The following is a 12,147-nucleotide window of genomic DNA, read 5'->3' as shown; positions in this document are numbered from 1 at the left end:
GAGTTGATTGCCTAAAGTGCACAAACGAGAATGGATGCTTAGAGTTGCACCAGAAAGTGAGACTTGAGCAATAACAACTGCTCCTGTACACTGCTCAATGCTCACCTTGCCAACTCAGCCTTGACGGCTGCTCTCTGCCTTGACTTCCTAAAAAGAAAAAGAACAGCGCTGTAACAGAGTCACCATTTACACTTCTGCTGCAGAGACAGACAGCGAGTGACTGACCTGCTCAGGAGGATGCCTGCACCCAGGATAGAGCCCTCTGGGACAGATTTCATCCATATGAATCTGAAAGAAAAGTTAGGACAATAGTCAAACTGCTGCAAGAAAACTTAACCTGCAGAGCTCCAGACATCTTGTGCCCATCTAGAGTCCAACCACACCCCACATTACAAACTTCAAGGCCCCGGGACTTCCCCTATTGCACCAGGTTATGCGGCAGGGCAGAGCAGCTCCGGCACAAATGTGTGCAGACACCCGTGACCCAGGACGGGACGTGACAAACAAGGGGGACACAACACGGACAGAAATCTCTTGGCAAGGAAAATGACTGCAAGGACCAAGAGAATGCAGAATGAGATGACCGAGGTGAGACCGATGGAGAGCTGATGAGGCTCAGAGAGGCCTGGAAGAAGAAGATGCTAACTGAATGATTTATTCCAAGAACTGCCAAGATGGATGCCTGGGAATCCTACGGTCAGAATCCCCTGCCTAAGCTCGCATTCTGACAAGTTCTAACCTGCCGTAATGGATCCTTGTGGGGCGCGGCTGTCCCTACAGCTCGGAACAAGACCTGAGAAGACATCTGACTGGATGTTACTAAAGAAGAGATGCGAGTCTGATGGCAGTCTGAGCTCCCAAGTCAAAAGTTCTATGGCATTGGTGCCAGAATAAAGAATGCAGACCACAGATGCCAAGAATGGTTTCTGATAGGCCCCTCAAAGGCCTGAGGTAAAAGACATGACATATACAAACAACACAGAATGCACGATAGACAAGTGACACGACACACACCGGGACTGCTCTGCCCTGTGCACCTTGGCACTCTGATCAAAAGCGATACTTTCCCTTTACAGGGCCTAAGGGGGCACTGCTTGGACATCCTCTTCTCCAAAGCCAAATCGAAATCCCCTCCCCGTGAGTTGTGACCCAGACCCCACTGTCATCCCCTCTGTGGGTCGTAGCCCTCTACTTATCTCTCGGACAGGTGGGCGTGCCAACCCGTGCTGGGTGGAAAGAAAGCGGACCTGCTATCTGGGAAGTCCCTGCTGACACCAGGCTGTTGTCTCTTAGTCTGCCAGGAGAAAGGAAACCAAACGTGAGCGCACAATCTTGGCAGCACAGCAGCCAAAACGTGACAATTTTCCTACTCACCGTTCTCCTGAGAAGGCCCGGCTACTCGGGCCACACGCTTCAGGCCTGCTCGGCAGCTGACGCCGTCATCACACGTGGGTTAAAGTGGAGACAAGGTGAACTGGCATTGCTGAGACCTGAGTGGAGCCTCCTTCCTCCTCCCCGCCTCCTCCACTCACCACAACTCCTCAGCCGTTCCTGAGGGCTGCCAGGATGGGACCATGAAATAGAAAGGTTGAAGGCTTCATCATCACAGACTCCTGTAATACTTCCACAGGACTTGCATTTGCAGGAAACCCGGTGCCACGGCCGGTTGGTGATGGGGGCTGGACGTATGCCGAGTTGATTGCCTAAAGTGCATAAACGAGAATGGATGCTTAGAGTTGCACCAGAAAGTGAGACTTGAGCAATAACAACTGCTCCTGTACACTGCTCAATACTCACCTTGACCACTTGGCCTTGACTGCGGCTCTCTGCCTTGACTTCCTAAAAGAAAAAAAAAAAAAAAAAAAAAAAAGACAAAGAACAGTGCTGTAACAGAGTCACCACTTACACTTCTGCTGCAGAGACAAACAGTGAGTGACTGACCTGCTCAGGAGGATGCCCGCACCCAGGATAGAGCCCTCTGGGACAGATTTGATCCATATGAATCTGAAAGAAAAGTTAGGACAATAGTCAAACTGCTGCAAGAAAACTTAACCTGCAGAGCTCCAGACATCTTGTGCCCATCTAGAGTTCAACCACACCCCACATTACAAACTTCAAGGCCCCGGGACTTCCCCTATTGCACCAGGCTATGCGGCAGGGCAGAGCAGCTCCGGCACAAATGCGTGCAGACACCCGTGACACAGGACAGGATGTGACAAACAAGGGGGACACAACACGGACAGAAATCTCTTGGCAAGGAAAATGACTGCAAGGACCGAGAGAATGCAGAATGAGATGACCGAGGTGAGACCGATGGAGAGCTGATGAGGCTCAGAGAAGCCTGGAGGAAGAAGATGCTAACTGAATGATTTATTCCAAGAACTGCCAAGATGGATGCCTGGGAATCCTATGGTCAGAATCCTCTGCCTAAGCTCGCATTCTGACAAGTCCTAACCTGCCGTAATGGATCCTTGTGGGGCGCGGCTGTCCCTACAGCTCGGAACAAGACCTGAGAAGACATCTAAGTGGATGCTACTAAAGAAGAGATGCGAGTCTGATGGCAGTCTGATCTCCTAAGTCAAAAGTTCTATGGCATTGGTGCCAGAATAAAGAACGCAGACCACAGATGCCAAGAATGGTTTCTGATAGGCCCCTCAAAGGCCTGAGGTAAAAGACATGACATACACAAACACAGAGAATGCACAATAGACAAGTGACACAACACACACCGGGACTGCTCTGCCCTGTGCACCTTGGCACTCTGATCAAAGTGAAAATTTCCCATTACAGGGCCTAAGGGGGCATTACTTGGACATCCCCATCGCCAAAGCTGAATTAAAATCCCACCAACGTGAATTGTGACCCAGACCCCCCTTTCATCCCCTCTCTGTGTCGTAGCCCTCTACTTATCTCTCGGACAGGTGGGCGTGCCGATCTGTGCGAGGGGGGAAGGAAAGCGGACCCGCTATCTGGGAAGGCCCTGCTGACACCAGGCTGTTGTCTCTTAGTCTGCCAGGAGAAAGGAAACCAAACATCAGTACACAATCTCAGCAGCATGGAAGCCAAAATATGACAGCATTGCTACTCACCCCTCTCCTAAGAACGCCCAGGTCCTCGGGCCGCATGCTTCAGGCTTGCTTGGAGGCCATCGCCATTGTTGCAGGGTGCAGCTGGGTTAAAGTGGAGACAAGGTGATTTATCATTGCTGGGACCTGAGTGGAGCCTCCCTCCTCCTCCCCGCCTCCTCCACTCACCACAACTCCTCAGCCGTTCCTGAGGGCTGCCAGGATGGGACCATGAAATAGAAAGGTTGAAGGCTTCATCATCACAGACTCCTGTAATACTTCCACAGGACTTGCATTTGCAGGAAACCCGGTGCCACGGCCGGTTGGTGACGGGGGCTGGACGTATGCCGAGTTGATTGCCTAAAGTGCATAAACGAGAATGGATGCTTAGAGTTGCACCAGAAAGTGAGACTTGAGCAATAACAACTGCTCCTGTACACTGCTCAATACTCACCTTGACCACTTGGCCTTGACTGCTGCTCTCTGCCTTGACTTCCTAAAAAGAAAGACAAAGAACAGTGCTGTAACAGAGTCACCACTTACACTTCTGCTGCAGAGACAAACAGTGAGTGACTGACCTGCTCAGGAGGATGCCTGCACCCAGGATAGAGCCCTCTGGGACAGATTTCATCCATATGAATCTGAAAGAAAAGTTAGGACAATAGTCAAACTGCTGCAAGAAAACTTAACCTGCAGAGCTCCAGACATCTTGTGCCCATCTAGAGTTCAACAACACCCCACATTACAAACTTCAAGGCCCCGGGACTTCCCCTATTGCACCAGGCTATGCGGCAGGGCAGAGCAGCTCCGGCACAAATGCGTGCAGACACCCGTGACACAGGACAGGATGTGACAAACAAGGGGGACACAACACGGACAGAAATCTCTTGGCAAGGAAAATGACTGCAAGGACTGAGAGAATGCAGAATGAGATGACCGAGGTGAGACCGATGGAGAGCTGATGAGGCTCAGAGAAGCCTGGAGGAAGAAGATGCTAACTGAATGATTTATTCCAAGAACTGCCAAGATGGATGCCTGGGAATCCTATGGTCAGAATCCTCTGCCTAAGCTCGCATTCTGTCCTAACCTGCCGTAATGGATCCTTGTGGGGCGCGGCTGTCCCTACAGCTCGGAACAAGACCTGAGAAGACATCTGACTGGATGCTTCTAAAGAGACATGCGAGTCTGATGGCAGTCTGATCTCCTAAGTCAAAAGTTCTATGGCATTGGTGCCAGAATAAAGAATGCAGACCACAGATGCCAAGAATGGTTTCTGATAGGCCCCTCAAAGGCCTGAGGTAAAAGACATGACATATACAAACACAGAGAATGCACAATAGACAAGTGACACAACACACACCGGGACTGCTCTGCCCTGTGCACCTTGGCACTCTGATCAAAGTGACAATTTCCCATTACAGGGCCTAAGGGGGCATTACTTGGACATCCCCATCGCCAAAGCTGAATTAAAATCCCACCAAAGTGAATTGTGACCCAGACCCCCCTTTCATCCCCTCTCTGTGTCGTAGCCCTCTACTTATCTCTCGGACAGGTGGGCGTGCCGATCTGTGCGAGGGGGGAAGGAAAGCGGACCCGCTATCTGGGAAGTCCCTGCTGACACCAGGCTGTTGTCTCTTAGTCTGCCAGGAGAAAGGAAACCAAACATCAGTACACAATCTCAGCAGCATGGAAGCCAAAATATGACAGCATGGCTACTCACCCCTCTCCTAAGAACGCCCAGGTCCTCGGGCCGCATGCTTCAGGCTTGCTTTGAGGCCATCGCCATTGTTGCAGGCTGCAGCAGGGTTAAGTGGAGACAAGGTGATCTGGCATTGCTGGGACCTGAGTGGAGCCTCCCTCCTCCTCCCCGCCTCCTCCTCTCACCACAACTCCTCAGCCGTTCCTGAGGGCTGCCAGGATGGGACCATGAAATAGAAAGGTTGAAGGCTTCATCATCACAGACTCCTGTAATACTTCCACAGGACTTGCATTTGCAGGAAACCCGGTGCACCGGCTGGCAGGTGACGGGGGCTGGACGTACTCCGAGTGGATTGCCTAAAGTGCACAAACGAGAATGAATGCTTAGAGCTGCACCACAACCTGAGACCTCAGCAATAACTGCTTCGGTACACTACTCAATACTCACCTTGACCACGCGGCCTTGACTGTGGCTCTCTGCCTTGACTTCCTAAAAAAAAAAAAAAAAAGACAAAGAACAGTGCTGTGACAGAGTCACCACTTACACTTCTGCTGCAGAGACAAACAGTGAGTGACTGACCTGCTGAGGAGGATGCCTGCACCCAGGATAGAGCCCTCTGGGACAGATTTGATCCATATGAATCTGAAAGAAAAGTTAGGACAATAGTCAAACTTTTGCAGGATCACTTAATTTGCAGAGCCCCAGACATCTTGCGCCCATCTAGAGTCCAACCACACCCCACATTACAAACTTCAAGGCCCCGGGACTTCTCCTATTGCACCAGGCTATGCGGCAGGGCAGAGCAGCTCTGGCACAAAGGTGTGCAGACACCCGTGACACAGGACAGGATGTGAAAAACAAGGGGGACACAACACACAGAGAAACCTCTTGGCAAGGAAAATGACTGCAAGGACTGAGAGAATTCAAAATGAGATGACCGAGGTGAGACCGATGGAGAGCTGATGAGGCTCAGAGAAGCCCGGAGGAAGAAGATGCTAACTGAATGATTTATTCCAAGAACTGCCAAGATGGATGCCTGGGAATCCTACGGTCAGAATCCCCTGCCTAAGCTCGCATTCTGACAAGTCCTAACCTGCCGTAATGGATCCTTGTGGGGCGCGGCTGTCCCTACAGCTCGGAACAAGACCTGAGAAGACATCTAAGTGGATGCTTCTAAAGAGACATGCGAGTCTGATGGCAGTCTGAGCTCCTAAGTCAAAAGTCCTATGGCATTGGTGCCAGGATAAAGAACGCAGATCACAGATGCCAAGAATGGTTTCTGATAGGCCCCTCAAAGGCCTGAGGTAAAAGACATGACATATACAAACAAACAACACAGAATGCACAATAGACAAGTGACTCGATACACACCGGACCTGCTCTGCCCTGTGCACCTTGGCACTCTGATCAAAAGTGATACTTTCCCTTTACAGGGCCTAAGGGGGCATTACTTGGACATCCCCATCGCCAAAGCCAAATCAAAATCCCCTCCCCGTGAGTCGTGACCCAGACCCCCCTTTCATCCCTTCTCTGGGTCATAGCCCTCTACTTATCTCTCGGACAGGTGGGCGTGCCGATCCGTGCGAAGGAAAGCGGACGCGCCGTCTGGGAAGTCCCTGCTGACACCAGGCTGTTGTCTCTTAGTCTGCCAGGAGAAAGGAAACCAAATGTCAGTGCATAATCTCAGCAGCATGGAAGCCAAAATATGACAGCATGGCTACTCACCCCTCTCCTAAGAACACCCAGGTCCTCGGGCCACACGCTTCAGGCTTGCTTGGAGGCCATCGCCATTGTTGCAAGCTGCAGCAGGGTTAAGTGGAGAAAAGGTGATTTATCATTGCTGGGACCTGAGTGGAGCCTCCCTCCTCCTCCCCGCCTCCTCCACTCACCACAACTCCTCAGCCGTTCCTGAGGGCTGCCAGGATGGGACCATGAAATAGAAAGGTTGAAGGCTTCATCATCACAGACTCCTGTAATACTTCCACAGGACTTGCATTTGCAGGAAACCCGGTGCCTCGGCTGGCAGGTGACGGGGGCTGGATGTACTCCGAGTGGATTGCCTAAAGTGCACCAACGAGAATGAATGCTTCGAGCTGCACCACAACCTGAGACCTCAGCAATAACTGCTTCTGTGCACTACTCAATACTCACCTTGACCACTCAGCCTTGACTGTGGCTCTCTGCCTTGACTTCCTTAAAGAAAAAAAAAAAAAAAAAAAAAAGACAAAGAACAGTGCTGTAACAGAGTCACCACTTACACTTCTGCTGCAGAGACAAAGAGTAACTGACCTGCTCAGGGGAACTCCCTCACCCGGGATGGGGCCGTCCGGCACAGATTTAATCCATCTGAAGCTGAAACAAAAGGTAGGACAATAGTCAGTGTTGCAGAATCACTTAACTTGCAGAGCTCCAGACATCTTGTGTCCATCTACAAATGCCATCTAGAGTCCAGCGACACCCCACAATCTGCAAGTCCCCGGGACTCGTCCTATTGCACCGGGCTATGCGGCAGGGCAGAGCAGCTCCGGCACAAATGTGTGCGGACACCCGTGACACAGAACGTGACAAACGAGGGGACGTTAAACACAAACACATTATGCTACCAACAGTGTGACACAAGGATGAGAAAAGAGTTCCTGGCAAGATTAAAAACGGCAAGGACCGAGAGGATGCCAAAAGAGATGACTGATGCTAAGGTGATGGTAGATGGAGGGGGCTCCTCTAAGGAGCAGAAGAAAAGACTGGAACAGAGTGACCTGTTCAAAGAACTGCTGGTCACGACGATCGAGGTGGCTGTGAGATGATGCTGCGTTTGGAATGCTCTCCATAGCATACAATGTCATAAGGCCCTGAGCGCTGTGACTCAGGCTGGAAATGATGGATAGTGATACGCCACGAAACAAAGCCTCAAAAAACATCTGACTCGATGCTTCTGAGATGTGACTCGGACAGGGCCGAGCCTGCCAGCGAAAGAACGAATGATATCGGCGTTGTGCCGAGAAGTACGAGCGTTTGAGAAGCTAGAGATGACGGCTGATGCTTGTGGTAAGGGCCTTGAGAGGAAAAGGCAGAGCTATCTGATCAAAGGACCCCAAAGACACCAGGTAACACGGTACACCGGACAACACGACACAGACCGGAGCTGTTCTGCGCTGCACACCCGACAGCCGCAATCAAAAGTAGAGCTTCTCCCTTTCACTGTCCTAAGAGGCCTCTTAGAGGACACCCCTTTACCCTCTGCTAATTTTTAAATCTGTCCCAGGAATTTCTAACCCAGTACTCTCCTATCCTCCCATCTACAGGCTGCGGCCCCTGACTTATCTTTTGGATGATCGGTGATGTGAATCCACATTGGACCTGAAACGAGTCTGCCTCGGAGGGCCCTGTGATCGCCTGTTAGCCTCTCGGTCAGCTACAATAAAGAAAACCAAAAGCAATGTATGAGTTCGGGGTTATCTGGGCCCAATCCCAGCAAGTCAGCTACCTACCCTCTCCAGAACGTACCTGGGTCCTGGAGGCTCCAGCTTCATCCTGATTCCAAGAACGTGGCTGTTATTATGAGCAGCACCTGGGTTAGAGAGAAACAAAGTTACATGGCATTTCTGTGAGTGCAGTGGGTGACATTGTGTGCTGTAAGACATGCAAATGCCTCTTCTACACTTGTGAAAAGCCTTAGGGGGGGCCTCAAACAGATAACATTTACCTGCCACCCTGCTACCTTCAAACCACCCCCACAATAACTCCTAACCTGCTACCTGCTCACCCTCCCTCTCCTAGTCACAATCCTCAACTCACCTGAAGCCTCAATCCCAAACATCATCTTGGACACTGGGCAGATGCCTTTTGTGATGTGATGAATGTGCTGAAAAAAGTGTTGTACTTGACACAACCTGGAATTTCTGAAAGCTGCGCTCCTCCTAAAATAAAAATAGAAACAACAAAACAAGAATAACACCAGAAATTACAAAAGCACCTTACCACTCCTGAACACACAATCCAAAATCATGAACTTCAATACTCCCTCTGTTTAATGCTGTTTTCTTCGCAGTATCTTCAAAGCCTCTGTTGCTTTAGATGCCCAAAAGCACCTGGTGAAAACAAGCTAAGATAAACTGAAAAAGCCCCTTCATTAAAATGAGAGAAGAGCTCTTATCCCAGTACATCCCAGAGAGGGAATGGAGCCCATCAGCAAAGGCTGGGGTTAATATACCCCTGCTTGTGCCCGCCTCTCGTTCCCACAATGCCCGGGAAAAGGGAGGGGGCAAATCCCACCGGGTATAAAGGCCCTCAGAGTAGCTGCAGCTGTTTGGCTCCTCTGACTCTAATTCAAGGGGTGTAAATGGCTTGTTATAGAAGAAAACTTTTCAGGGAAATAACAGCGCTTTTTTTTTTTTCCCTACAACTGCTTGGAGCAGAAGAACAGAAAACTGGTAGGAAATAAAACTGTGTGCTTTGGTAGCATGGCTAGATAAATTGGGTAATGTGCTGTTAACTTACATAATTAGACCTTGGTGATCACTAAGTAGTGCTTCATGTGTGACTAAGCAGAGTGGAGAAGATTACTAACAATATGAATGGTCTGACTCTCCTTAGGACCTCTAATTAGAACAATCTACAATATAAACAAGAAAAAGAAAAAGAAAAAAAAAGAAAAGAAAAAAAACCAAAATCCTGGGCAGTGTAAGGTTGAAGTACATGCCAGACTGACCCTTCTCTGAGATATCTAGTCTAAAGACACAGAAAGAAGTGCCCAGAAATGAAAAAGTAAATTCTTAAAACTCAGAAAAAGAGCTTTGTTCAAGTGAACCTGTAAAAATGAAAAAACAGAGCAGGTACCTCCACTGAAACAGATGAAATGGCAAAAAACCCCCTTTGGCCCTCTAATTTAATCTCCAAAAATATTATGAAAAGAAGGGTCCTCCTCCCAGCTAATCTGAGGCCCTGCAACTGCAAGGCCGCAGTGGCCTTGGGTATAGCTGTAGTCTGGTAACAGGATGATGTAGCCGAGAGCAGAGCATGAGAAAAGAGAGATGTAAGTTGTAAAGAATGAAGAAGGAAGAATAACCAATAGACTGCTTAGCTTACAGAATATGCATGAGCTTATTACATGTTGTGCTTAAATGTCTGATGCTCTAATCAATAAACGAAGCTTGCTGATTCTCACATTGAGATGACCCGAGCTTCCTGCACTGTGACAAATGGCACCTCGAACAGAGACCCTAAAAGAGGGGGGAGGCGAAAGGGCTGGTGCTCCGCGCCTTGAACAAGGACCCTAGAGAGGGGGGTTGGCAAAAGAGCTGGTGGTCTCCGTGCCCCGAGCGACCCTACAGAGGAGTCTCGGCTTGAACCTGTTGGCCGCGGTCCAGTGCAGTATCCGTGTCGGTCCCGAAGCAGCACGGGAGGCAAAGAGCTGGTACTCCGGCCCCGAGCGACCCTAGAGAACAGTCTCGGCCGATGAACGCCGCCGACGTCTTGGAAGAGCTGCAACAGCGCTGACGTTTAAATTGAAAGGTATGAAAAGACGAGCGGCGTATGATTTTTTTTTTAAATGCTTTTTAGAAAAGCGGGGACTATAAAGTATTGACCTGGGAAAAGAACTCCCAAGATTGCCTGCATATAGACTGCAAGCCGTAACGTAACCAAACAAGAGTTAAAGAGCCTGTTACAGCAAGCAAAGAAACAGTGAGATCTTTATTAATTGGACGTGAGACTAACTTTACCACTTGGTAAGCAGCGGCGCGGTAAAAGTAACATTTAGCTCCCCCGCTGGGAGCAGAAACTGCTGCGGCCACTTTGTGCTTTTTTTTTTCTGCATCGCAGCCGGCAATTGCATTCACAGCGGTGCCGGCGGGAGTCGACCCTGTATTACCCGTGCCGACCCCTCCCGTGGCCGCCTCCCCAGCAGAGCCCGTGAGAGCTCCGGCCGCGGCTGTCCTGCCATCTCCCGTGTCGGCTCCACCAGCAGCTGTCTGCGCCTGCGCTGCAGCTTTCGGCACCCGGAAAGGACGCGGCTGCCGTCCCCAACCCGGCAAGAGATGCATTTCCTTCAGCTTTGCAGCCCCCACCGACTCCCGCGGCGACCCCGCCTTCGCCCGCCGCGCCGGTAAAGAAGATTGGAGTCGACAATAGCGACCACCAAGCGGAACCGTCTTCAGAGCCGCCCCTCTGCCCCCAACAGTAGCTGCCAGCGCCTGCGATCAGCCGAGATTCCCTCCCAAACTTTTCGAACTGTCCCGAGACTGCCCCTGCGGGGGCAGCTGAGACGGGGGGGAAGACGAGGAGGAGGGGGGGGACGCCATCCTGCCCCTGCGGTGCCGCAAGGGCCTGTGTAAAAACTCAGCGTTTTTCGCAAGCCGATTCGAGTCTAGTTTAGAAGTTCCCAATAAAGTTTAAAATGCTTAAATTCCCCTGCTCGCCCCAGCGGCCTAGAGAAAGTAACTCCTAAAAGTTCTGCCTCTGTTCCCCAGCCCGGGTGGGGGGGGTGAGAGTAGTACCAAGGAGCTGTAAATTAACCCTGTGAGTACACCAAAGGGAACTGCATAACTGTAAAGAATCTAAAAGCCTGTGTTGTATAGACCTTTTTAACCATTCGCAGTCTATTTACTCCCAGCTCTCTGAGTTGCAGAGGTTAACTAGAAACTTACAAGTGAAATTAAGCTTTAGTGTTGATAGATAGCTCAAATCTTTAAGCCTAAGATTATAGCTATGTTTTATTGTTAAAGCTAATATTATAATAAGTGTTATAGCTTTGTTAATAGTATTAGTTTTGCTTTGTTTTTGCATGTGCTTATAAAAAATAGTATAAAAAATAATATTTACTGCATTTAATCAAACATTGCTTGTGCAAAAAGAAAACAGGGGAATTGTTGGGAATTGGTTACATTACAAAGGTCACGTAGACATGCTCTGGATAGCTGAGAATTGGAAAACTACTGGCCCAGCTAATCTGAGGCCCTGCAACTGCAAGGCCGCAGTGGCCTTGGGTATAGCTGTAGTCTGATAACAGGATGATGTAACCGAGAGCAGAGCATGAGAAAAGAGAGATGTAAGTTGTAAAGAGTGAAGAGGTAAGAATAACCAATAGACTGCTTAGCTTACAGAATATGCATGAGCTTATTACATGTTGTACTTAAATGTCTGATGCTCTAATCAATAAACGAAGCTTGCTGATTGTCACATTGAGGTGTTACTGAGCTTCCCTCACTGCGACAGAGAAGACTTTTCCCCCAATCAAAACCCACAAAAGAATAGACAACTGGAGAATGTTTGAAAGATGTGCATGGGACTCACAAAGGAGCCTGACTTTGCGGTGGCAGCAGCTGTGGTCTAGGAGGCACCATGTGCAATGCAGAATTCTCAGCATGCAGCCGGTCATTCTGCGCA

General features: G+C 49.7%; 1 long non-coding RNA gene across 1 annotated transcript; it reads left to right on the top strand.

The window, feature by feature from the left end:
* Positions 1-9,072: 9,072 nt before the first annotated feature.
* Positions 9,073-11,942, top strand: LOC132322639 (uncharacterized). Its single transcript, XR_009485151.1, has 2 exons — positions 9,073-9,194; positions 10,324-11,942. It is a non-coding gene; the product is annotated as an uncharacterized LOC132322639 (long non-coding RNA).
* The last annotated feature ends 205 nt before the right edge of the window (positions 11,943-12,147 follow it).

Source organism: Haemorhous mexicanus (assembly GCF_027477595.1).
Source record: "Haemorhous mexicanus isolate bHaeMex1 chromosome 32 unlocalized genomic scaffold, bHaeMex1.pri SUPER_32_unloc_1, whole genome shotgun sequence".
Lineage (NCBI taxonomy): Eukaryota > Metazoa > Chordata > Aves > Passeriformes > Fringillidae > Haemorhous > Haemorhous mexicanus.
This window is presented reverse-complemented; position numbering and strand designations above follow the sequence as displayed.